Below are 26843 nucleotides of genomic sequence, written 5' to 3'. Positions count from 1 at the left end.
TGTGGCAAGCCCCTGGCCAAAGAAATGCCACAACCATTGAAAATAGATTTTGCCCAGGCAGGTTTCCCTTCACGGGCCTATGTAAAAGCATGATCCTAGTTTTAAGTCATTTTTAAATAAAGGCATTTACAAGGAAAGATAAAGAGTTGCCTGGGTGTGGGGTGGGGGTAGGTGAGTGGATAAAACCACAGTGTGGTCTGGAACTCTGAAAAGATGATTAACACCAAGAGAGTGATATTATGATCCATTGCAAGTTCCAAAGTTTCCTTTGGTTGTGTGAGTGACTGGGGAGAGATGAGGTGTTGTGTTTTTGTAATTTGTTTTTCTTATTGGTCCGGTTACTAGTGTTTCACAGTCTGTCAAACCATATGGATGAATGGAGCTAGCATCGTAAAACTGTCACCAAAGGAAGGTTTTTGAAGCCTGTGATTTGCATCAGAGTTTTAAAAGCAGTGGTTGGGAGGTGTTAGGGGGACTGGGGTGGGGGGAAGAGGGACAGACTGTTTAGGATTTCTAGGTAGAATGTTTGTGAATAGTAGTGTGGGGGGATTAGGATCAGAGCTTCTAATAATGGGGTTCAAATAGACGACACTGAGTTCTCCACCATCCAGGCCTCAGTTCCGAGCTGGGGAAAATGATGGCACATGTCTAATCCTTCTATTGCATCTTCTCCACCATCCCTGAATCCAGAGACTGGTCATCTCAGGCTGCTGTGAAATGAGTGAGGTTTTTTGTTTTTACTCACTTTGAAAAGCTGCTGTTTTTATTAACTGTAATTGGAAGCTCCACCAGAAAAGGTTTTCCAGTCCCCAGACTTTCATCTGCCATCAGCATGAACCTATGTCAAACTCTGACCCTCTTCCATGTCCTTCATTTCTCACCAGTGGCTAGTCTTGCGGTTATGATGACTTCAAAGTAATGAAGGAAAAAATGCTCTGGGAGAGGAAGCCTTAAGCTCTGCTCTAAGCCCTACCACCAGCTAGCTCTGTGATCTTGTACACAGAACTCTGAGCTGCATATTCCTTGTCTTTACGATGAAGGTAGTCCACCTTCATTGCCCAAATTCCTTTCAAGTAAAAAACTTTGTGCCTCTTAACTATGGTCAATTAGGACAGGGAGATAGAACAGTTAGGGGCCAGAGTTCAAATTCTTCCTTGTTTTAAAAGTGCGGCTCTAAAGTGTTGCTGTTAAGATGGGAGACTCTTCTGTAGTTACATCTTCTCTTGTCCAGTCTTGCCACATTGTGCTACCACCTGGGCTTCTAATCGAGATGGAGCTTCCTCTCACTTCTCAGGGCCTAGGGCTGAGGACCAGGTGGTGGCCCATTTAGAACATGGGCTTTTCTTCTGATTTTCTCCTTTGAATGTTTTTCTTCTCATTATCACCTCAACCAGAGAATGGAAAGAGGAAAGAAGAGTGGGAAGACTAATTGGCCTATTTTGCTGTTTATAAGCACTCAGATAAAGTTTTTGATTGTGGAATTACTGAGAATATCTATCTGCCTTCTCATTCTCTTCTTTAAATACGTGGGGGAGGATGGGAATCAGGCAAAATATTTTTCTCCTGGATTTCATTTATCCACATCTCTCTGGACCTGCCCTCTCTTCCACCTTGGCACCCATCCCAATTAACATGGAAATAAGTGCTTATTTCACTTCCATTTCGGCAGCTGCAGATACCTGGCTGTTCAGTGAGTTGAAGTAGGTGGACCTGTACTGATGTCTCACTGAGCTTCCTCTAGTGTGCCCTGTATTACTGCTGAGGAAATGGAGGTGCCCAGCAGACCCACCACAGAGGCTGGCTGTACCCAGGTGGATATTGGCAGTGTCTGGATTGGAATTCACTGACTCTTCTTCAGTGATATGCCTCCAGAACATCCCGGTTTCCTCTGGCGTCACTATAATTAGGCTTTCCTTTGGTTGAAACCTCTGTTGGCAATTTTTTACATGCCTAAAGGAGGAAGATAGGGTTGTAAAACCCATCAGAGAATTCGCAGAAGCCTAAATTGTGACTTCGGCAAACAAAATAAAATGGTTACCCTGACCTCTCTCAGACAAAGGCAGCCCCTTAATTGTTTTTCTCTAATTGTGGTAAAATATATATGATATATAACTTAACATTGATAACATGTAAGTGTACCATTTTAACCATTTTTTAAGTGTATAATTCAGTGTCATTAAGCACATTCAGAATGTTGTGCAACCATTGATACAATCTATCTCCAGAATTTTTTTATCGTTCCAAATAGCCCCTCCCCCCTTGTAGTCCCTGATAACCACCATTCTACTTTCTGTCATTATGAATTTGCCTCTGGTTGATTTCACTTACATCATGTTCTCAAAGTAGTTCATCTACGTTATAGCGTGTGTCAGGATTTTCTTCCTTTTTATGGCTGAATAATATTCCACTGTATGTATATACCACATTTTGTTTACCCATTCATCCAATGACAGACACTTGGGTTATTTTCACCTTTTGGCTGTCGTGAATAATGTGGTTATGAACGTGGGTGTAGAAGAAGCTGTTTGAGTCCCTGCTTTCAATTCCTTTGGGTATGTGCTTAGGTCCCCTTCATTTTTAGACTCTTTAAAATGTAGGGACTACATTTCTAGATAGTACAGGCAACCTTACCTCATAAGCGTAAAGCAAAATACTATCATAGAATTCAACTAATTTATTCCCCTCCCCGTGTAGGACTATTATTATTTTGTGTGTGTGTGTGTGGCGGGGGGGGGTGTGTTGGTGAATGCCCTGGAAATCCAGAGACTCAGTTTCTCATCCCCAGCCACAAATATTGCCTTCCCCTTGTCCCCCTCCTTCTTCTAAGGGCAGGGCCTCCGGGGGGTTGTCAGGGTTTGGGTTTGGGGAGGCTCCAGGAGCTTAGCAGTCATAGTTACCTAGTGAGTCTTGGAGTGAAGGTCTCCTAGGCAGAGAGGTTTCATCTGGCAACAGGGGGTTGAGGAGGCACCTGGGATGACAGGACGGCTTGAAAGTCAAGCGTTAGTAAACCAGGCCTGTCCTGAGAAGAGCTCAAGTCTCCTTCCTACTCCCTTCTCCTACATCCAGCCGAGTTTACCCCCCAAGGGGCCCAAATGAAATAATGGATGTGAAAACATTTCAGAAGGTGTAAAGTACAAATGCGAGGCGTTACTAGAACTACAGTTTCCTGTAGCTGACTGAGAGTCAACAATACCTCATATATTAAACATTATTTTAATATATTAAAACTGAAATAAGTGAAAGGAATCTGGCATTATGCATCATGTGCAATCATTTTCTCAGGAAATGCAAAGCCTTACTCATCCCGCTGTGTGTAAATAGACCTGGGACCACAGTGGGAGTTTCCCATTGTCTGGGTTTGTAATAGGTGAGAATATGAGCTCGAGGGAAGCCCTTGTTTCATTTTCCATTGGCTGCCCTGAACTGAGTCCACCCTCAAAATCAGGGGGAAACAGAAGCTCGGAGGGCACAGGGAGCCCTTTCCTGGACCTTGCGCCTGTCATCATCCAGGCTCCCGCTTCAGTCTAGAGGACTCCGGGAAGGGGGGGCTGAAGGAGCTCAAATCTGCTAGTGAACAAGGAGGGTGTGCTGTTGACATAGCAGCTCTTCGACAAGAGTTGTAGATTATGGAGAGCATCGTGACAGGGGTCAGATCTCAGAATTAGAGTTAGATCTTGGTCGCTAGCCTTGCAAATGCTTCAGATTCAAGCTTGCTGCAAAGCTACAACATTCCTTTACTTTGTAAAGCAAATTAAGTGAAAATGTCATTCCCACTCCCTTTCTCCTCAACTAACAACTCTTCAGACGTCTTTGTTTGCTCCCAGTTGAGCACTATGAGAACTGTCCCACCCTCTTTGGAAGTTTGTCATCCCGTCCTGGCAAACACTGATTGCCAGCCTGCCCCTCAGAACCCAGCAGCATGGTAGCCTCCCTCCCTGCATCTAGGAGCTTCCACTCCAAGGAAGGCCTCTAGTCTGTCTGTTTCTCCTTCCAGACCCTTGTTCTTCTGCAGGGCAAAGTAAGTGCCTGTAAACCAGAAGCCTGACTCCTCTAGGCTTCTGGGGAAACCACTGTCAGTTGGGGTGGGGGGTGGGGAGAGGAGGCAATGTGGTGCTGGGGATGGGGGAGGGCAGGGTGGATGGGGTAGTGGGAGTGGAGAGAATATATTCTCTCCTGCTAATTATTTTCCCCGAGGACTTAGCCAATGCAGAACCATCTATTATCGTGGGAGCGCTCTATGGTGGTTCTGCCTGTGATGAATGCTAAGTGGAAACAAGCAAGAAAAATTAACAGGCGGCTGCTTCTGTCCACCTAATTAAAATGCATATCCAAATGCATAATTCCTTATGTTTCCCCATGCACACACTCCCCTTCCAATCCCATTTCTATGGAGGAGAAAAAACACTTTCCCCCAGTCATTTCTCTTGATTATATTTCCATCAAGGAAGAACTGGAGAGGGTTCCCTTAGAATAGAGAAATGCTGTTCTTGTAACACTTCTAAAATTGCTGGGTTTTATTTAGATTGAGCCCGAAAATTCTGAGCTTTTTTTTTGTTTGAAATGAAAAACAAAAACTTTATCTGACTGCAGAAAAAAGGGGGAAGAAAGGGAACAGAGAAGGAAAGGGGGGGGAAAAAAAGAGAAAGCAAGAAAGAAAAAAAGAAAGTTCCCACCATTTCTGCTGACCTTTTAGTTTTGTGCTCAAAGTCTGGCTTGGATCAGCAATGAGAATTTTGAAGGTCTTTTCTATCTCCCCTTCCTCTCCACTCCTTCTCTGGACTTTGTACTACCCCCCCCCCCAGCCCCCCAAACAAACATAACCCAGGGTTTTGTCGAGAGATTTGAGAAGATGCATCTACCTGTGCCCATCAGGTGGAGAGAAAGAAAAAAAGCCCAAAAGCCTCTGCATTTGGGATGAGATTAGAGATGCAGACACCAGGATCCCACATAGGTTTTGAATCTAACCAACAACACCTCTTCATCCATAACTCCCTCCTTCTTTGTTCACTGATCATTTTCTCCCCCTCGGAGGAACAACTTTATTTAGTGTCATAAAATATTTAATAAAACAGGAAACTTAAGTCACTGTGTTCAATTCAACGTCACTGCCATCCCTGTGGCAGTGCCCTCTCCCCAGCCTGCCCCCCCATGCCCCTTGACTGCCCTCCACAGCCGCCCCAGCTGTTGATTTATCAGGGCCGGCTGGCTCAGCAGTGCATGGAGATTGCTTTTAATTAACTCTCTTCATTTTTCCCAATCTTCAGGGAGTAGCAGCCCTTTAATGATTTTAATATTTTATCTGGATTTATATCGCCTTATTTGTTGTTGTTTGACTTCCGCATTTGTTCTTCCTGCACCTCTTCCAGACGGATAGATTTATTCATCCCTTCCCTGGCCGCCAGGACCCTTCTGGAGAAGGGGTGATGGGTTCTGAAGAAGGCCCCACCTTGCCAAGCTTTCTGCCACCTGCACAGGGAGAGGAGATTAGAACCTTTGTTTTAGGAATCCCAGTCTCACCTGACTCAGCTGAAGGAGTTTCTGAGTTTTAATTAAAAAAAAAAAAAAAATCTGAATTTTAGAAAGTGAGGTTTCTGCCTCTTTTGTGTTTGCCACCTCTAAGGAAGTGAGCTGCCCTGGAGGGCTGGATAAAAACTGCTTCCTGGGTTCCCGTTAGCTGTGGTTTGAGGTCTGTCATCTTGCACCCCCCCCCCCCCAGTTCCATGGAAGTGCTGCAGGATGATGACTTAGGGCAGGGCTGGACGTTGGTGCAGTCAAGTCTGTGCTCTGTATGGGTCTTTAGATGTGGCTGGGGTCCGCTCAGCCACTGCTTAGAAGAGTAGTTGTATCTACAGTCTAAAAGAGGACCCAGTTGCCTTCTATACTCAAGGCTGCCTTCTCCTTCAACCCTCAGTTCCCCATCCCTGTGCCTATTCCCCAGTGTGGGAAGACACACCACCATTCATCCGCACACCTTCCCAGCTCCCTGCTGCTGGCCTCCTTTTGGGTGCAAAGTCTGCTCCTTCCCCCAACAGTCCCTGGCAGACAGACTTGCATGGGGCTGGTTTTCAGAACCAGCTTGTCCACAAAGTGCCCTTTTGGCATCTCAGTTTGGTGCCAAACCCTAACCCTAACCCTAACCCTAACCCTAACCCTAACCCTAACCCTAACCCTAACCCTAACCCTAACCCTAACCTTGTGTCTTTAGGGTTACCTGTTTCTAGGCAACTGCCAACTAAAATTTGAGCCTGATCTGGAGATTGCAGTGAATTGCCCCGGTGACTTGTATCCACATTTAGGGACTTGGCTCTGCAGTGCTGGCTCTGGGAACGGAAGGCTGAGAAGATCTTCTTCCATGTGCTTTGTATATGTGGATATGGAGGTGGAAGACCATGGCTTCTACACCACAGTCTGGTGTTCAAGCTAGTAGGTGTCCTTTTGAGTGTGTCTGCTTTACTCTTCCTTGACAATCTGAGAATCCTATGAAAGTTGTGGACCATCTACCCTGAGAAAATGCACATAGGTGTGAGCGTTTGTACATGGTTTGATGGGGTTCACAGACCTTGAGCCCATCAAGGTGGGTGCCCTAGAGGCCCATGGATTCCAGGTTAAGAAGCCCAGAATGAGAGATGTGGGTGAACTTGTTATCTGGAAGCCTACTTCTGTATCCCTGCTCAGAGAGAGGGAGCCCCTCACACTCCCCCATAGTCTCACCAACTGCTTGTGGCTCCTTCAACCCCATCCTGCCCCAGATACACATGATGAACATCTGCCTGTTCATCTTCCAGATTCTTCAAAATCCCCTCTGCCCCAGTGAGGCCCTTGCTGAACCTTGAGTAAAACTGGCCTCACCTGCCTTGTCCCCATAGGCCCAAGCATACTCTCCTCTCTTGGTCACCCAAGTACTTAACTCTGGTTAGTTAGAATGTAAGGCCCTGGAAGGCCCGGATGGTGGCTGCCTGTGTCTTGCTAGCCTTAGGATCTAGCATAGCAGGCGTTCAATAAATTTGTGTGAAATTACTGAGCAAATGAAGCCAGCAGGCAAAAACACTGCTCTTCCCGCCTAATTTGCTTCTAGACCTTTAGAGTTGATGTTTCTCATTCTCTCCCCTGACTGCAGGAGTTTGGAAAAGGCTGCAGAATTCCTTTCCCCAAATTCTTTCGTTTCCCGGGTGGGAACACAGACACAAGCTTGGCCTTACCTGCATGTAGCATGTTCGGCTGTGATGAATGTCAGCATCACTTATTCTAGCCCCTAGTTTTTTATCGCTTCATCCTTATAGATCTAAAAAATGTGACCCCCCTCCCCCCCCTTGGGAAGGTAAGGCAAGTCTTTCTGCTTTGTTCTCTTTCAGGGACTAAGTGGCTAAGGACTTGTAAATAGCAACTGATAAATTAATCCTATTTTTATTGAGTGCCTACTATGCCTCAGCTGTGCATGGGATTTCCTTTAGCCTTATTTATATCCAAGACCTCTATGGGTTTTAAGATGGAGGAGACCAGAAGGTGAGAATACTGTAATGATTTAACCCACAGCTGGGATCTGGTGAGAATCTGGTGCCCGTCCTACAGAGTTTTGAAGGTAACTGTAGCCCAGTCACTGTTTTCAGGTACAAGTTCTTTGAGACAATGCCATTCAGATACTTTCATAGTACCAGTGCCTAGATAGATGTAACTTTCCCTGTGACTCAGTGTCCTGACCATGTTCAATGCAGATAAATTCACTTGACAATGAAACAAAAATTGATGTCCTAGGGATTATGTGAAAGCTTTTAGTTTTCATAATGAGAGAGGGAAAAATATCTATCATTGTAACTTTGCTATGTTCTTTAACCACTTTTCTACCCTCCTAATAATTCACTGTTGGGGCTATTTGGAAGGATGGCGCCACCTGGAGAGGTCTGGTTCTGTGTCAGGAGGAAGGTGAAGATCAAGGTCAAGATGGGCTTCCCAAGTCAAGTTTTAAAAAAAATAATATGTATTGGTTTTAGAGAGAGAGGAAGAGACAGGGAGAGAGAGATAGAAACATTAATGCATCAACATCAATCAGTTGCCCTCCTGCATATTCCCTTCTGGGGATCAAGCCCACAACCCCGGGCATGTGCCCTGACCAGGAATTGAACTGGCAACCTCTTGGTGCATGGGTTGATGCTCAACCACTGAGCAACACTAGCCGAGCCCAAATCAAGTTTTAATTCAGATTCTAGTCCACTAGATATCCTTCAACTCGGAAAATGCTGATGCTGCACGAAATATGGGCTGTAGGAGCAGAATTGTGCATAGATGTTTGTCAACTCAGGTTATACTGCACTAGCACTCTTTCTTTTTTTTAAGATTTTAAAATTGATTTTTAGAGGGAGAAGAAGTGAGAGAGAGAGAGAAACATCAATGAGAGAGAAACATTGATCGGCTGCCTCCTGCACGCCCCTACTGGGGATGGAGCCCACAACCTGGGCATGTGCCCTGACCAGGAATTGAAGTGGCAACGCTTCGGTGCACCAGGTGATGCCCAACCAACTAAGTCACACCAGCCAGGGTAGCGCTTACTCTTGAAGATAACTCTCCCTCGGTCCTTGTATATAGCCCTTCAGTACAGAGGGTGCACACAGGGCCGTCCAGTTCCTGGTGCTCATTTCCTTTCTGGGCAGCCATCCCAGTATAACAGATACTTATACATATTCTGTCCTCATTTTATCTAATTACACGCATCTCTGGGGGATAGGGAACAGGTTTGGATCATTCAATTTTAGGTCAGTTATGCACAGGGTAGCTGAGATGAACACTGATCTATAGAGTTCTATGAAATGTGAAAAGTTTCCATAGTTCCCTGATCCCAAGCACACCAGGGGCATTGTTTGCCATCTCAGGGGCTGGAGATCCCACTCAGCATGGGGGTGGGGTGGGGTGGGGAGGAATGGAGCTCGACTGGTTCATAAGTCTGAATGTAGGAACCTTTCTGAGACTGAGCTAGCTCTTACCATCCTTGGAGAAACAGGATTCTCATTTTATTACTTGATGAAGTGTTAAATCGAGAGGACCCAGTAATACAGGTTTCTCTTCTGGCGATCATTTGTTCTCACCCATTACCTGCCTGGAATGTGTTTGGGTTCCTGAGAAATAACAGAAAAAAAGAAGCTCTGATTGATGGAATAATCTATTATTGCCCAGTGTTGCCTGGAGTTCCTGTCTCCTTTGTGACCCAGATGAACTGGTCTGGACAATGTCAGAGCGCTGAAATGTCCCCACCTTTCTCCAAGACTCAGAGCTGGCCGCCTTGGGCAGTCCAGCTTCCTGGCGTGCCTCCTCCAGGCTCTATTGTAGCTTTGCAAATCCCCAGGAAGGAAAAGCCCGCGAGTTACTCTTTCATTTTCCCGTGCTTTCTGCTTCTTATTTTATTTCTTGACTCAGACCAAAGCCTCCCCAATGTCCTCTGAGCCCTAAATAGAAGAATAATCCACTTAATGCTTAACATCAAGGTTTACACCTCCAGCCTAGGTTTCCCTCTGAGCTCTTGTCCCTACGTCCGTACCCCATAGAATCCTTCTCCTCCCTCCCCCCCACCCCCTGCAGCACACCTTGATTAAAAGGCACTGAAGGGACACAAAAGGAAGGAAGAGTATTCGGCTTTGTCCCCAGGAAGGCACACTCAGTTCTGTGAGTGTGGGAGTGGGGAGAGGGGAAGGAGAAAGGGGCAAAGCTTGCGCACAGCAAATGGGTGGGAAGAAGCGGTGAGGGAAGAGGCCCCTGAGGTTGCAAGGTGGGAATAACTGCTGGTAAGGGAGCCGTGCAGCCCCCAGGGCTCTGTGAGGTAGAGAGAGAGCCCTTCCCGTGGAGTCTGGTAGGGCCCAGAGGAGTGGAGAGGGGAAGGCTGGGGAAGTTCAGGTGTAAAAGATTTGGGAAACATTTGAGTCATTCCCTAGAGAATCCCCTTCCTTTCTGGGGGAAGGAAACAGGTGGCAGGAATGTGTGGACAGCCAAAGGATCTGTTGGGCTGGATGGGGGTGGGGTGGGGGGTTGTCTAACGTAAAAATGGGATAATAGTCTGGGGCCAGGTAGGTCTGAATTGGCTCAGTTTGGTAGCCAATTCCTGGGAAGTACTTGGAGGCCTAAAGGGAAGTTGGGGTGCCATTCTGTGTCTCCCAGCAGGGAGGATTGTTCACCTCCAGACGCTCCCTCTCACTAAGGTTGAACTGGATCCTGGTCCTTGGTTTCCTTGGTTATGTGTTCTGGGTCCTTTCCAGGGCACCTACCTCCCAGAGGGACTGGGGACAGGGGGACACACTGGGGGACCTGTGCTGGTGTGAACCACCTGTCCTGTCAGGTACAGGACAGCCCTGGCCAGTGCACAAGCAGATTTGCTAAGTAGGGCAGGATCGTGGGGTAATCCTGAGTGGTGGATCTAAAAAAGTCTTCCCCCCTTTCAATGCTTTAAATGACAACAACAGCAATAACAACAACCCAGAAATGGTATAAATAAAAATACAAATCCAGTCCATGGAAGAAAACAAATGCTGATCGTAGCTCAGTCAAACCTGGTATCCTGAGAGTTAATGTCATGGTTCACATTGTTTCAAATTGGGGGAGTGAGGCTGTAGGTCTCTAAACCCGTGTTTCCTCTTGGGGGGATTGGTTTGTTCTGAAGGTAGTTCTTCCCTACTCCCACCCAGGCACACAGGCATCCCTGTTACCCATTCAACCTCTCCACCTATATATTGCCTATGGTTCCCACAGGAGGGCCGAGGCCCAGGGAGCTAGCTTCCAGTGCTCCCTTGGAGCCTTGCACTCTTTGAAAGCTCGAACACTTTATCCCAGGGAGTGCGGCAAGCAGTGATTGTGTGGCCTATAGCCAGGTGCTGGCTTGGGAGTTGGAGAGTCTGTGTTCAAATCCAAGCCCCATAAATGTGGATTGCTAATTCCTCTGCACCTCACAGTTTCCTCATCTGTAAAGTGGGAATATTTTCTGCCTTTAGAGGGTTGTTGGAAGAATTAACTAAGTTAATATCTATAAAGTGCTTAGAAGAGTTGGCACATGTTACCCTCATATTAGATGTTTGAAATGACCCTCTTTTTCCATCTGTAAAACACAAAGACATACTAGCTGATATTTTTCTCACATTGGCATCTTATGAAAAAGTGAGATAAGTAGGAGAAATGATTTTCTCAGAAGAAAAAGTTCTAGAACTCCATGACGTTATTATTAATTTTTTTTTTTTTTTTACTCTTAGAACAAATGTGCCAGAAGAGACTTTGAGAAAGATTTGTCTGTGGGACACTTTGTCCAGGAGTTCAGATTATTGCATGCTCCTTAATCGGTGCTGACATTGGGTCCTTCTGAGAAAGAACCAGAATTTCACAGATGCGGAAACACAACATGCAGAGGTAGACTGGGTCTGTGACATGACTGGACTGGCTCACACTTCTATTCCCTGTTGTCCCTCCCAAAGAGGAGGAGAGTGCTTTCTGCCTGAATAAGGACACCCCTTTGCACAGACAGAAAAGGGCTTGGAAGTCCTTCAGACCAAGGTGGGTGGGGGTTGAGAGTTGGTCTGACACACACCGTTGTCAGGGTGGATATCTCGTTCCTCCGTGGCCCTCCAGTCCTGGTGTGTGTGTGTGTGTGTGTGTGTGTGTGTGTGTGTGTGTGTGTACACACACTTTCCCAGCACACACATTTGGTAGGCAGTGACCTGTGCTTAACAAGCTGGCATTCCAAGCTCCAGATCTCCCAAACACCAGACCCCTATGTTATTTTTAACTGTCCAAAGTTTTTCCACGTGGGGTAATTGATGGGACTCGATAGCCTAGTCAGAGAACCTAAACTTTGGCTCATTTTGATGCCCTTGAATGGGCATATGTCTGATGCCCACGCAGGAAGCCCCCTGTTTTCTGAATTGATTGTTCGCAATCTTTCCTCCTGCCCTACCCCCCACTCATCTCTGGGGAAAAGAGGCAAACACAAAGATAACCTGAGCTCGCCTGTTTCTGTGGCTCCAGATAGGAGGGAGGAAGATCATTTCTGCCTGTGACCTTCTCCTCCCCGCTCTCTCTGAGTCCCGATAGTGAGGGACAAAGCTTCATTTTCAGAGAGATAATAGGGAGGACATTGAGGAGGTTGGCACACAATCTTTCCTGGCCCTCTTTCTCAGCCCCCACACTCCCCAAGGGGTAAGTCAGATTGTCATTGTCCTCTGGGGACAGTCCTGGACAGATGCTTTTATTTAAGAGAGCCTGAGACCTTCTGGTGTCCAGTGACCACCAACCTCGTGATAATCGAGAGGATTCTCAGTTGTCCCTGTCCAGGAGAAAGGGTGCCACCTCACTCTGCCTGTCATCTGCATCATGAATTTCTTCAACTGGTATCTCCTTTCTTTTCTTCGTTCACATGTCTCCCCAGACCATAGAGCACTTGGCATTTATCTTACGTTAGTTGAGTGTGTACAATGGACCAGCTATTGTGTGGACAATGGGTGGACAATGGCAGACAAACCTACATGGACCCTATTTTTGTGCAGCTTACAGTTCGGATGGAGAGACAGACATTAACCACAGAAAGATGTAAATAAAAGTTGGATCTGTGTTATGTTGGAAAGTCCAAGCAGATATAAGAGATTAGGGCAGGAGGAACCGTTCTAGTCTGGTGTGGTGAGGGAAGGTTTCCTTGAAGAGGCAACATTTTATCCCAGGCAGAGGGAACAGCACGTGCAAAAGTCTTGTGACATGTTGGAGGAGTCAAGGAAGGCAGTTGGGGCTGGAGTGCCAGAGAAAGGGAACGTGCGGCTCATGATATGGGGAGAGAGGTCAGGAGGGGCCTGAACACACAGGGCCTTGATGGATATTTTAAGGATTTGTACTTTCTCCCAAGAACCAAAGAAGGATTTAAGTTAGGAAGTGACTTGATCCAATTCATGCTCTAAAAATTTCCCCCTGTCTACAGAGAGATTTAACAACAGGGCCTGGGAAGGATGAGATGAGTGAGTTCTGAGGAGGCTTTTCTGGGTAAAATTTAGAAAATAAAAATGAGATATGAGCATGCACATGAAGGACGAGGCATTAGCTGCACAAGGCTGCGACAACAGAGCTTTCCCTTTAACTTCTCTTCTTCCTGGCCTTCCCAGTCCCATTTGGTAGTTGAAAGAAACTGACACCCTGCCCCCGTCCTTGGAAGTTTTTGATCCGGTGGATAGATTGGTTTTCCTCCCAAGCAGAGTCTGGAGCAGTTGTCCCGGTGGCTCACTCCAACTATGCCTTTGGCTTCTCCAAGTGTGCCTTGAAGTCTGCCTACATGAGGGGTACCTGTGTGACTGATGGAGAGGTAGGTTCCTGGGTTTCCCCCTAGACCGCTGAATCAGAATCTTGGGAGTGAGGTGGTGCAGTCTGATTCTTTTGCTGGCTGAAGCCTAAGAACCACTGTTTATCCAGCACCGCACATGTACCAGCAAATGTAACCATGCTTTAAATGTGTGTGTGAGGTAAAATAGGTGCCAAGTGCTTTCGAGGCACAGATGGTCTTCTTTAGGCCTCACAATAATGCACAGGAGGAGACAAGTCTCTGGTAACTTCGGTGTCCTAGTTGACAGTTATAAAGTGATGGAGTTGGTGGGAGGTGGGGGCTCAAGGCCAGATGTCTGACTCCAAGCACTCCGCTTTGTCTTTCTTTCTTCACACCTCTGTTCTCCAGTGGGCAAGGTTAAAAAGTGTTACATTCTTACACTTTTCAGATGTAGTTCCTGTTAAAAAAAAGATGCAGGCCTGGATGGCGTGGCTCAGCGGTTGAGCATCAACCTATGATCCAGGAGATTGTGGTTCGATTCCTGGTCAGGGCACATGCCCGGGTTTCGGGCTCAATCCCCAGTAGGGGGTGTGCAGGAGGCAGCTGATCAATGACTCATCATTGATGTTTCTATCTCTCTCTTCCTCTCTCTGAAATCAATAAAGATATATTTAAATAAAAAAAAAGAAAGAAAAGATGAAGTCTGGCCACTAAAAAAAAAAAAAAAGATCAGTACCTTTTTGTGGGCTCAGGAGATCCATCTAGAGTGAGTATCCAGTTAGTACATGAAAGGGTGGAATTATGTGAGTTTATTGGAACTATTATTATAACTTTTAAATTTAATTTTATTATTATTTTTTAATCCTCACCTGAGGATATTTTTTCCATTGATTTCTATAAAGAGTGGAAGGGAGGGAGGTGGGGAAGAGAGAGATAGAGAAACATTGACTGGTTACCCCCCTCATGGGTCTGGGCCTGGGCAGGGAACCTGCAACCGAGGTACATGCCCTTGACCAAGAATCAAACTCGAGACCCTTGAGTCTGAGGGCTGACGCTCTAACCACTGAGCCAAACTGACCAGGGCTATTATAACTTTTTAGTATGGGAGATATCAAACCTATACAAAATTAGACAGAATAGTATAAAGAACCTCCATGTACCCATCACCCAACTTCAGCAGAAAGGGCGCAGCAATCTTTTCACTTTTTAGACCTTGCCCTGTGATGCTTTCATTTTTATGTCCATTGAATGAAATAAACCTGAAAGGAGAATGGGCAGAAGGAAGAGAGAAGCTTTCAAAGTACTCCTACCAGCTAATGACCAGAGGGAGAGAAAGCTCTTTTGACTTAATTTGTCCCTCAGCAGAGCTCGTGCTGGGGATTGTAGACCTAGGAAATACCTTAGGGACCACTGGTGGTCTCCCTCACTGTCTAGACATGGCAACAAAGGCCTGGCAAAGTCTGGGGATAGTCTTCGGTCCTCACACAGCTACAAAGAGCCAGTCCTGGAATCCAAGTCCTCCAGCCCTGTCCCCCTTACATACCACAGAGGGTCTCTTGGCATTTTTCCTCTTGGAGACAGAAGGCCTGTGAAAAGCTGTCCAGAGTCTCAGTGATTGAAGTGCCAGTATTTGGCCCCTCAACCTTTGCTTCCTCCTTGTGAAAAAGACCCTTGGACTAGCCTGGAGGTCTCCTGGTCTGGCTAGAGAAGAATACACCTGTAAGATGACTACTGGTGGAAGTAGGGTAGTCACATGCTCTCAGTGTCCCTTAGCTCTGCTTGCCTTAAAATTCTAGAATCTCTAAGGCAAAATGTGACAAATTAGTGAGTGCCATAGGTTTTCAGGTGAGGAAGAAATCAGTTTCACTGGCCAGCTTCATAGAGGAGCTGGAAGGGGTCTTAACGGATGGACAGAAGTTGGGAAGCTGAGGAGAGAGAAGCCTTCCCTTTGAGAAACCAATCTCTCAGCTCAGCATATAAATTAGAAATTATTTAGCATCTCCTTAAGTGGCAGGCTCTGTACTTCACACTAAGGGGGTTACTAAGAAGCTGAGGATACAGTATCTGTTCTCAGGAACTTTCTATGTAGTTGAGGGAGAAGACATATGTTGAATATTCATGGAAATGGAAAACAGGAAGGCTATAAGATGCAAGTTGACTTTTAAGATAAGCCGAAGGAAGAGTGCAGTGGAGACCAAGAGGTGAATCACAAAACAGAACATGGTAACAATATTTTTGGCCATGTCCCCAGTGTCTTCTCTGTGAGTGGCCACGTGCTGGGTGCTGCAATAATTGTATCATTGCTCAGCAGCTTTTACAGGAAGAGCCACACTCCTTTCAGCCACCACGGCCTAAACACCTATATTCTGCTCGGCAGCCCTGTGCTGTGTGCTTTACTCACATCAACTCATTTACTTCTCCTAGGAGGAAGGTGTACTTACTATTTTACAGATGTGAAAACTCCAAAGAGTTTAAGCAACTTGTCCCACGCCCTCAGGTGTGGACCTGAGTCTGTCCATCTAAATGAACTTGGGTTCAAAAAGGAACCACGTGAATACCAGCCAGACTGGGTGGCTGGGAGAGATAAGACTGGCGGGTAATGAAGGACCCGGCTATAGACACCTGTGTGAAAGCTCTGGCGCCAATCCCAGAGGTGTTGGGGAATTATTTAAGGTATGGCAGGATGGATGTTGAGGGTGATTAATTGGCAGAATAGCTTGAGTGGGGTGGCTGTGGCAGGAACACAGACTGGAGCGACTGGGGTCTATGGGAGGGGGTGGCAGTGGGAATCTGCCTTGTCAAACCAAGTAATGAAAAAACCCTCACAGCCCATCAAACTTAATTAAAATCAAATAAACACTCCGGCAAACCCACCTCATACCAAGTAGGGTAGAGACTCCAGATCACTACTAGAGCGTTTGTGTGGGTCTCAATGTGGCTGCAGGGACATGAAGATTCAGCATTATATATTTGTAAAATATGAATATGCTCTGTGTTGATGGGCTCCCTTACACATGTATGGCCTCAGCCCTCAGCCAGGTCCTCGGCACCCCATCATCATCTCTTTTCTCACCCCCTTTTCCTTTCTTCCCACGGCAGTTGTTCCAGTATTTTGCCATTTACCTGAAAACCCATCCCATCCTCTCACTGTCTGCTGATGATTTCACCCCAGACTTGTTCAGGGAAATTGAAGCCATGAAGCAAGTCACTTCCTGGCCATCCTGCCCTCTGCCTCATTGTGGCAAGAGCCACTTCTTCAGGGGGCCTCCCCTGCCCCCCCCCATCTAATACCTGCATCACGTGCCCATTACCCTGGTATATTTTTTTCACGGTGCATATACAGCCATCAGATTTATCTTTATGTGTTTGCTTGCTCACTTGTCTTTTGTCTGCCTTTCTCCTCGGAATGTAAGTTCCATGGAAGTACAGACAGACCTTGCCAGCCTTGGGTGCCGCAGCATTCCCAGTACCTAGGCCATAGTAAGCACCTGGGAATGGAAGTTACTCAGAAATAGAAATGAATGATTGAACTGCTGCAGCTTCAGCCAGCACCCAGGATTGGATCTTCCTCTCTCTTCCTGACTGATCTATGGTCTACTCTGCTCCACCTGGATGTCCCCCATCAAACTAATATCCTAAATGAATTCTTCTTCCTCCCCTAAAACTGCTTATTCCCCTCAGGGTTCACTATCGCTTAAGCAAAATCTCAGGGTCATCTTTGGCTCCCCTCTCTCCTCACCCCCACATACACTTAGACCTGTTGACTTAACTTTGGCAATGCCTCTGGACTCTGTCCCCTCCTCCATTTATCTCATTCATGCAACATGAGTGATCATGGGGACACTGGCAGGAGCTTTGTAATTGACTTCCCTACCTGTAGCCTATCCCTATGTCAGGCTATCCCAACCCACAGGGAGAGCTTTGCACAGTTCAAAGCTATACCCTCAGTGGCTCCTACTTATTGTAGAATTCATCCATCCACCCATCTATCCACACACCCTCCCATCCACCCACCCATCTACCCACCCATGTTCCCATCCATCCATCCATCCATCCATCCATCCATCCACCCACCCACTATTTACTGACTTCCAACCCTGTACAGCACTGTGTGAGGTGCTGGGGCACAGAAAAGATAGTGTAATCTTTGCTTTCATATTAATTTTCAATCTTGTAGGTAGGGGCAGATTTAAACAACCAAAATCACTCAAGTATTACAGGTGCTTTTTATTCATTCATCAAATACTTATTGAGCCCACACTAAGTGCCATGCGCTATAGGTGCTGGGGATTGAGCAGTCAATAAAACAAAGTTCCTGCCTTCACAGAACTCACATTCTAGTGAAGGGGATCAACAGCAGAAAATACACACATATAAATACTATGGAGAAAAAAACAGAGAAGGAAGGGGCACATGTGTGTGCGTTTGCCCCTTGTGGAACATGTTCAAAGATGGCTTCGCAGAGAAGGTGATGATTGAGCAGAGGCCTGTAGGACAGGAGTGAGTGTCACTTGCAGATATCTGAGGGAAGAGCATTCCAAACAGAAGGAACAGCCAACACCCTGTGCCAAGGCCCTGGGCTGGGACTGAGCACTGGGGAGTTTGTTTAGGGCATGGTGGGTTACAGGGGAGGAAAAGGAATCCGTCCTACATGGGGAGACCAGGGAAGACTTCTCAGAGGAGGATGCCAAGCTCCCTAGCTGTACAGACATCACAATTCAGCCTTCCATTCCACCACCTGCCCATGGATTCTGAGCTTGAATCATGTCCCAGACCATGGACTTCCCACCTCCAGGCCTTCGCTTCTCTGACATTCTCTGCCAGGACTTTCTCCTCTGACCCCCGTGCCTCTGCCTGATGAACCCTTGCAGTTTCCACTCATCCTTCAAGGTCTGAGCCTCTTCTAGGCAGAACCAGTCGCCCCTCTGTGGGTCCCATAGCTCTTTGTTCATGCTAGTGGAACACAGCACGGTGACATCTGTGAGTTGTGTCTGTGCCAGTCGCTTCCACCTGCCAGAGCGCCTCATGAGAAGGAACTGTATCTTAGATGTTTCTTGGTCTGCAGCACTTTGCACTGTGTTGGGCATACAGTAGGTGATTTAATGCACATTTGAAGCAAATTCTTTTGCAAAAAACCTTGTTTTGTTACCAGACCTCTCTATGTAGACATTCAGGCAGATGTTCATGCCCTTTTTCTACACATCAGTTTCTTTTCTTTTTTTTAAAAAGAGTTTTGCAGTTCCTAATGAAAACAGTGGGGTCATGAAATTAATTTGTCACTCTGGTGCCAGCTTCACTCAGCTGACTCATGGCCTAGGAAGGGTTCTTTAAACATGTGTTTCTCATCCATGTGCTAATTTCTCTTCCCTTTCTCAGTCATCTTCTCTTCCCTTCAAACTTGTGGGTGGTAACAGCTTTCAGGTCTGGTGGCACCTGCACCACCTCCTCCTCCCCAGCAGATGTTTTCCAGCTTTGGGCCTGAGGGGAATGGAGAGGGGCCCTGACTTGGGAGGAGTGAAAGAGAGTAAAAACAAAAAAATATTTTCTTCCCCCTTGAAATTCACTAGAGCTTATTTGTTTGTTTGAGAAGGCCTGAAATTATATATAGGCTAAGAACTGAATCATATGTCTTTAAGGGAATTCCGCAATTTTCCCCTCTAGGATGGAGAGAGAAGAGTATTTCCAGGTGCTCTGTGATTAATTTGTTAACTCAGCAAATATTTAGTGAGCACCTAGCTATTCTGGGTGCTGGACAAAAATAAGTGAACAATGCCTGGCTGACATGGCTCAGTGGTTGAGCGTCAACCCAGGGACCTGGAGGTCCTGTTCAATTCCCGGTCAGGGCACATGCCCAGGTTGTGGGCTTGATCCCCAGTAGGGGGCATGCAGGAGGCAGCCGATCGATGATTCTCTCTCATCATTGATGTTTCTATCTCTCTCTCTTCCTCTCTCTGAAATCAATAAAGACATATTTAAAAAAATAAGTGAACAAAATGGGTGAAATTCTTGCCTTCCTGAAGCTTACATTCTAGTGAGGACAGACAGGTGGCCATCTGAGTAAGTAAATAAGTGAGATGGTGACAAGTCAATGAGGGTCACTAAAACAGGGAGTTGGGACAGGGAGTTTTGGGGGAGAGCAGTTTAAAATAAGGTGGCAAGGAAGGACCACACTGGAAAGTGACATTTGAGGGTCATCTGGGGGAAGAGGAGTCAAGGCAGAGGAAATGGGAAGTGCCAAGGTCCTGAGGTGGAAGTGTGCCTGATGTTTTGAACAGCAAGGAGGCCAGTGTGGCTGGAGAAAAGTGAGAGAGATGAACAGTAGTAGAACTTTGGCTTGTCTTTAGAGTTGGGAACCCACTGGAGGGTTTGGACAGCATCGCCCTGGCTGCTGAGTTGAGATTAAATGGAGGAAACAGGGGCCAAGCAGGAGACTACTAAGGAGGCAGTGGCTGGGACCAGGATGGTAATTGTAAGGGTTGTAATAAGTGGCTGGATTCTGAATACATTTTATAGATAGGAATGACAGGATTTGCAAAGGAATTGGGAGTGAGTTGTGACAAGAAAGGTGTCATGGGTGACTCCAAGGTTTGGCTTGAGCAAGTGATAGGATGGAATTGCTGAGATGGTGAGGACCGTGGGGGCAGCAGGTATGTGTGGGCTCAGCTTTGCCCTGGGTTAGGCTTGAGATGCTGATTTGACGTCCATGTAGAAATGTCCAATAGGCTGGGGCGTTGTTGAACCTGCCCTTGTTGGACCTCCACCCAGGGAGGAGATTAGGACACTGTCCAGTGTGTCCCACTGGGACCTGGATGCAAACTCATTGCTCCAAAGGTACAGGGAATGATCTCTGGATGTGTGCCATTGTACTTCAATTTTTTAAAAATTATTTAAAAAGTATATTTGGATTCAATTTAAGAAATAGTAGCACCAACTATATGCCAGGCATTATATTAGGTGCTGAGGATATAACACAAGAGGAAGACGGGATGGTTTTTGTCTCTTGGAGTTTATAGTCAATGGGGGAAAGTGTGCAAAGCATGAATTTATTAGTACAATGGTAAACCCACAGATAATATGAGAATAGACCCTATATCTTGATGAATAAATGAAAACCTTTATTATGACACTCTACTTCCATTACATTATGATAAAGCAAGAAAAATTGAAAATGTTTGTGGTTTTTCCAAATTAAATATATATATGGCCAAGAAATGTGATGTGGACATGCTTGTGTACTGAATGAAGCACAAGTGATTTACTGAATGATGCTCAGCATTTTCCTATGACCAAGCATTCACATAAGAGATCCCTGGTCATGTTATCAAGGTCACATAAGTCATCCTTGGCAGGGAAGTTTTGTTTTTAAGAACGGCAACAATCAGCCCGGCCAGTGTGGCTCAGTGGTTGAGTGTGGACCCAGGCACCAGGAGGTCGCCGGTTTAACTCCTGGTCAGGGCACACACCTGGGTTTCGGGCTTGATCCCCCAGCAGGGGGCGTGCAGGAGACAGCCAACTGATGTTGATGTTTCTCTCTCATCGATGTTTCTATCTCTCTCTCCCTCTCCTTTCCTCTCTCTCTCAAGTCAATAAAGACATATTTAAAAAAAGAACAAAAACTGCTACAATTATGCCTGCTAGTAAAACATTACCTAGTTCAATCAAAAGTAGATGAGAAAGTTTCGTCAAAGGGGCAGCAAAGGTTACAAAAACTCTGCTATGAATGCGTCACCTGGTGGGCCTCGAATAGCAAGGCCTGGCCGTTCTTTCCTCTGCCACCATTTACTTACCTAGTAGTCTTGAATCATTTTGGTTTTTGTGTTCCATGAATGGGGAACTGGGTTGGGGGTGGATAGCTGGGTGGTCTTCTCTCTCTTGCCCTCGGATCATGTCTTTCCTTATTTGGACAAGATCCCAGGTGACTCAGGGAAGCTTTCGAGACTATAGCCCTGACCCCAAATCTTGGGGGGTTGGGACATGACATCTGTAGTAGCTCCTCCTCTAGCATGAAAACTCTGTGAAAGTCGCAATTTTGTCTTGCCACCGATCCCTAGAACCTGACTCAGTATCTGGCACAAAGCAGGTGATTGGCAAGTATTTGTTGAATGAAGCAGTGAAATGTGCCCCCCACCCCACCAGCCAAGCTGTTCTGTCTCTAGAGCAAAAAGAACCTGACTCTGTACGGAGGTGTGTGGGATGTTGCTCAGGCCTGTGCCCTCTGTTCTGGGGGCAAGGGTAAGGTCAGATAGAGTGGCCTGGGCACCAGAATATACCTACAGACTTGATGAATGATTCTAGAAGGTTTGGGAGAATGGTGAGGGAATGGAGAGAGCCATGGAGAACAAGTGAAGTTAAATTGTGATAGTCAAAGGGAAGAGTTAGTCAAGGAAGGCAGAAAACTCAGGGAAAAAGGTTGTCAGCTGGGGGCTTAGCTTAGCTTTGGGGAAATATTGCTTCCCTGCTGGCCTTGAAAGAGGTTCCTCTTTTCTTGTATATTCTGGGAAATTTCAAGCATACACAGTATAAGGCACCCTCATATATCCATCACCCAGCTTCAACGATTAGCAACTCATAGCCAGTCTTGTCTTACTGCAACCGACCCCTCCCCTCCCACACCAGAGGTTATTTTGAAATAAATCCCAGATATCATTTTATCTGTAAATATTTCAATATGTATCTGAAAAATGATTCTTTTAAATATCAGCCAAATCTCATTGGAGTTAAGAACTTCTTAATATTGTAAAATATCCAGTTAGTGTTGAAATATGTCTGTGTATATATGTTTGTTGTGTGCATATATGTTATTGTTTTAGTGGTATTTAAAAAATGACTTTATTGTTTTTATAGAAATGACATTTGTTACTAAAAATTCATGCAATGCGAAAAAGTAAAAAGATGATAGCAAAAATAGCACTCCAGCCCGGCCAGGCGTGGCTCAGCGGTTGAGCATCGGCCTAGGATCCAGGAGATCGTGGTTCGATTCCCGGTCAGGGCACATGCCCGGGTTGCGGGCTCCATTCCCATTCAGGGGCGTGCAGGAGGCAGCCGATCAGTGACTCTCTCATCATTGATGTTTCTATCTCTTTCTCTCCCTCTCCCTTCCTCTCTCTGAAATCAATAAAGATATATTAAAAATAAATAGCACTCCAAACCCATTAGATAAGCATAATTTCGCACACCTCTCCATGCATAAGTTCACATAGAAGAACAAATAGAAGATGGGTATAAGTGCTGTCAGAAATGGTTGAGTAGCATTTTAGAGCTAAAAAGGCGCCGAAGGCCTTTAGGCTTTGCATAAGGTAGGACTAGACTGCAAACCTTCTGAGGGCAGGGCCATGCCTTAGTTATGTATATACAGCCCCCCCCCCCCCATTATCCTGTTTGGCATTCAAGGGATCAATAACTGTGGTTTGAATCGAAGGGGTCTTTAAGAAACCCCTTAGCCATCTTATGGAATAGGGCGGCCCAGGAGTTGCTCTGATTCCACAGCTAGTTAAGGCACACAGGGGACTGGAGCCCGGGCCCCCCGAGTCCTGCTTCACTGCTCTTTCTCCAGCCCATGGGATTGGGCTGTGTAGCAAAGTGGTTTAGCACACACGATTGGAGTCAGACACATCTGTTCTTGATTCTGCTGTGACTCTTGTCCTGTGACTCGGTAGCTGTGTGACATCTTGTACCCATGCAGTGCACCTACTCAAAGGGCTGTTGTGAAGAGTAAATGAGACGATGCCTAAAAAGCCTATAGCACAGGTGCTAGCATGTACCAGGTAGGAAATAAATGCTGACTGTAGTTTTTATTGGTAGTAATAGCAGGAGCAGGAGTAATAGTATCATTTTCTTACTCTACTGGAATTGTCAACTAGAACTCAAAGAAAGGCCCCCACTCCCCACCTCCATGCCCCTCAGGTTCCTAGTTGCAGATGGGGCCCAGTTGATAACTTTGACTTTGGCTTTTCTTCCTGCCGTTGGGAAGAAGGGATTATATCATGTGGGAATTCTTTTCCTGTATTGCGTCAGCTTCTGGTTGGCCATTTACTTTCGGTGGTCAAGGTTCATGTGTCTTCTCTCGACATGTAGTTTAGTGGTGCTGCCTTAATGAAAGCTTCGCAAATAATTACTCTAAACTCTTCAAATAGAAACCCTGGGCAAAGGGCTGGGTGCAAGACGTCTGGCCTTCAGTCTGCTGACTCAGCAGCTCTTCCAGGGCCCTCCTCCAGGCCCCGGGTCCATCAGGTCACTAATGGAATCTGCTGGAAGCAAATTAACTCCTGAAAACAGGGCTAACAAATCACTCCAGCTGTTGGTGTCTGCCCTACGATGGCTGGCATGTCCCCATTCATTCCTAGGTCCTCACCCCACATTTCATACCTCTCCCGGGGAGCCCCACTTTCTCTTGCATGGTTACAGAGGAGCATACAGGCTGTGCTGGAATCTCAGCCCGTCCACAGCAGAGCCATGGCCTGTGCACGTGAGAAGGCCATCTGTGGGCCTGACACGCCCTCCCGTGTGGGAGGCCAAGAGCTGGCTCCCTGCATTATCCACGCTTCTGGGTTTGGGTTGGTGTAACCACTTGCTCTAAGTCGAGGCTGGGGCCTTCACAGGGCAGGATGGGAAATGCTTGCTTCTGGAACTGCCAGGCTGCCACTGTGACGCCCTCCTTCCTCTTTCTCCTCACTGCTCCCGCCTCCCCCACAGCGGCCCCACGGATTCCTGAGCAAATTGAGGGTGTTCTGGTGCATCTGTGTGTGAATTCTGCTGGCTGCAGCAGGAGTGATAAGAGGAAAAGATGTTCTTTTGTTTCAGAGAAAGGGATCGGGGGTGGGGGAAGGATTTTGTGGCGCTGGAGAAGCCCCAGCAGCACCCTGTGATGCTGGAGGAAGAGAATTCGAGTGATGGAGCGGGGTGGGGCGGTGACTGAGGATGTGTCTGGGTGGAAGGAACCATAGGCATCCTCCTTATTCTGTCAATGGACAAAGGCCATGCTATTCCTTGCCTGCAGCCATCTGATGTGAAGGCCCAAAGAACAGACCAGAACGTGGAAGACACTCATCAAACACTTGTCTCTGTCTTTCCTTCCAGTTTACCCAGCTCTCTGATAGCAGTGGTTGATCTAGACCCTAGAACATCAGTTTGCTGACATTCTCAGACTAAGAATGGAAATTACACCTGAGTGCAGGTATCATGACCTGGGGCTCCTGCTGATTGCTGACCACTCGTGCCTTGTGCCATTAAGGTCCCAGCTCACAGCACCCAGGTATTCACTCCTGATACATTTTCTCTCCTGGCCTCATGACCCAAGGTTGTACATGTTTTCTTTGGACCAAGTTTACACATGGGTTGTACACTGACTTGGTAGAGTTCTTTGCCTTCCCCAACCCCTTGGCCAGTGGGACTCTGAGTGTGTCTTAGTTAAAAGGCTCTTTGTAAAATGAAGCTGTGTAGCCCAGCCGGGCATTGCTCAGCGGTTGAGCATTGACCTAGGATCCAGGAGATCACGTTTCGATTCCCAGCCAGGGCACATGCCCAGGTTGCGGGCTCGATCCCCAGTCAGGGGCGTGCAGGAGGCAGCCGATCAATGACGACTCTCTCATCATCAATGTTTCTATCTCTTTCTTTCCCTCTCCATTCCTCTCTCTGAAATCAATAAAGATATGTTAAAAATAATAATCAATAAAATATAATAAAACGAAGCTGTGCAGAAGCAAGGTGAGCCCAAGGAGAGAGCTCCACGCTGGTATTGAGAAGGCCTAAGTTCTATGTCTCCCAGGTAGCCAAGTCTTCTAGACATAACCCAGAGAAATCTTCTCAGACCACATACCACTGGAATACATTTCAATGTACTGAACAACACTTCTTTACAAACCATGCTGCCCTGGTCAGTTCATCACTCTGTGCCTCAGTTGCTTTTTCCATAAAATGGAGCTAATAATAATTTTCTATTATCTCACCAGGGGTAAGAATGAGATGGCACATGCGAAATCTCTTTGAAAAGAAGGCAAAGGATAAGTTCAATTCCTAGTTCCCTTATTTATGTGTGTTTTGTCATGGCAAAGAAATCGTTTGAGATTTTATTTCATTCGTCTGTGGCGAGATAGATGTACATCATTGTTGCTTAATATAATCCTCACTGGGGAGTCCGTACTGGAGCTGGCCGAAGCTGGGCCCGGGGCCTCCCAGTTTGCTCTCCCCACCCCTCCTGCCTGTCACTTTTTCATATTCCATATCAAAGTCTCAGTTTTTCTTTCAAGTCCTATGTAGTCTGGGCTCTGATCATGCAGGGCTGCTCAATTCATATTAATAGTAAAGGTGAGGGTTTTCTTAGCCTATTTCCCTTCCTTTCTAAATTAGTCTCTGAAAGGAGAGGGCAAAAGTAGAACTGGAAGGACATCTATGCCCCCAAAGGAACGCATCCTGGTTTGTTGCAAATTCGGTTTCCCTCTGGTGATTTTAAGGATTGTGATGAGTGAAGTGTGAATAGTAACTGATTAGTTGCAGAACTTCTGGGACTATTAGAGAGTTTTGATTTCAGGGTCAGGTTGAAATTGACAATTTGATCCTGCCACCTCGTTCTGCCAAATAACTGGAGTTCAAGCGATGCAGGATGTCCGTTTTCCTTCATTTCAGATTCCCAGTTACTGATTTGCTGATCACACTGTATCTAGCTGTATTCACACAAACAAACAAAAAACAACAGATGTAAGTGAAAGTTTTGTACATGAATTGGATTTTCCTATTTCCATTTTTTTTTACTTCATTTCTAATGACTGAAACTGATAAAGACCCTTTGAAGTTAGATCACCATTTCTCAAGCTTCCAGCTGAAATAGTCTCTATATTTTTTTAAAGAATGTCTTTATTGATTTCAGAGAGAGGAAGGGAGAGGGAGAGAGATAGAAACATCAATAATGAGAGAGTAATTGATTGGCTGCCTCCTGCATACTCGCTACTGGGATCGAGCCCGCAACCTGGGCATGTGCCCTGACCAGGAATCGAACTGTGATCTCTTGGGTCATAGGTTGATGCTCAACCACTGAGCCATGCCAGCTGGGCTAAAATAGTCACTAAATATTTACTTACATGATGGAACAAGTTGGTGTCACTTGAAAAGCCCATTCTTTAAGAGAAAAAAGATTTTAATAATTGGAGGATTCCAGCGTATTGGTTAGTTTGTGAGTTTGTGTGTTCTGGCCACTCATGGAGACCAGGGAGCAGGAGCAGGAGTGGTGTCTTGACTGTGCAGAATGACAGCCTTTCGGCAGTGTTTCTGGTGTTGTTCTGAGAAGCCAAGTCACAAAGCCTCAGTCATCTCCCTGGTCTTGGAACTACGTTTCTGACTCAGGGTCTGCCTGATGCAGCTTCAACCTCCTCCTCTGTGAAGTGGGTTTCAAGATATTGTCCTTTCTTAGTTTGGTGCATTCTGGATGAAGTGACCGAGTGTTGACAATATTGTGATAAAAGTTTGTAAATTTTTTGGTATAAAAGCCAGCAAGATAGTTCTAAAACCTATTGGCTGACTTTGCATGAGTATGGGGACAAAATGTCACCCTTGAGGAAACCAGTAAATGACCTTAGCATAACTT

General features: G+C 46.2%; 1 protein-coding gene across 3 annotated transcripts in view; it reads left to right on the top strand.

The window, feature by feature from the left end:
* Positions 1 to 26843, top strand: part of DPF3 (double PHD fingers 3) — a 245479-nt gene that overhangs the window by 4988 nt on the left and 213648 nt on the right. The window contains exon 1 of one of the 3 annotated variants that reach the window (XR_013999030.1): positions 11223 to 11376. The exons of the other annotated variants lie outside the window; for them this stretch is intronic. The gene's annotated coding sequence lies outside the window, so the exon portion shown is untranslated. Of the gene's footprint in view, positions 1 to 11222; positions 11377 to 26843 lie in introns of those variants that run through there. 3 annotated transcript variants of the gene reach the window in all.

Source organism: Miniopterus schreibersii (assembly GCF_964146895.1).
Source record: "Miniopterus schreibersii genome assembly, chromosome: 1".
NCBI lineage: Eukaryota > Metazoa > Chordata > Mammalia > Chiroptera > Miniopteridae > Miniopterus > Miniopterus schreibersii.
This window is presented reverse-complemented; position numbering and strand designations above follow the sequence as displayed.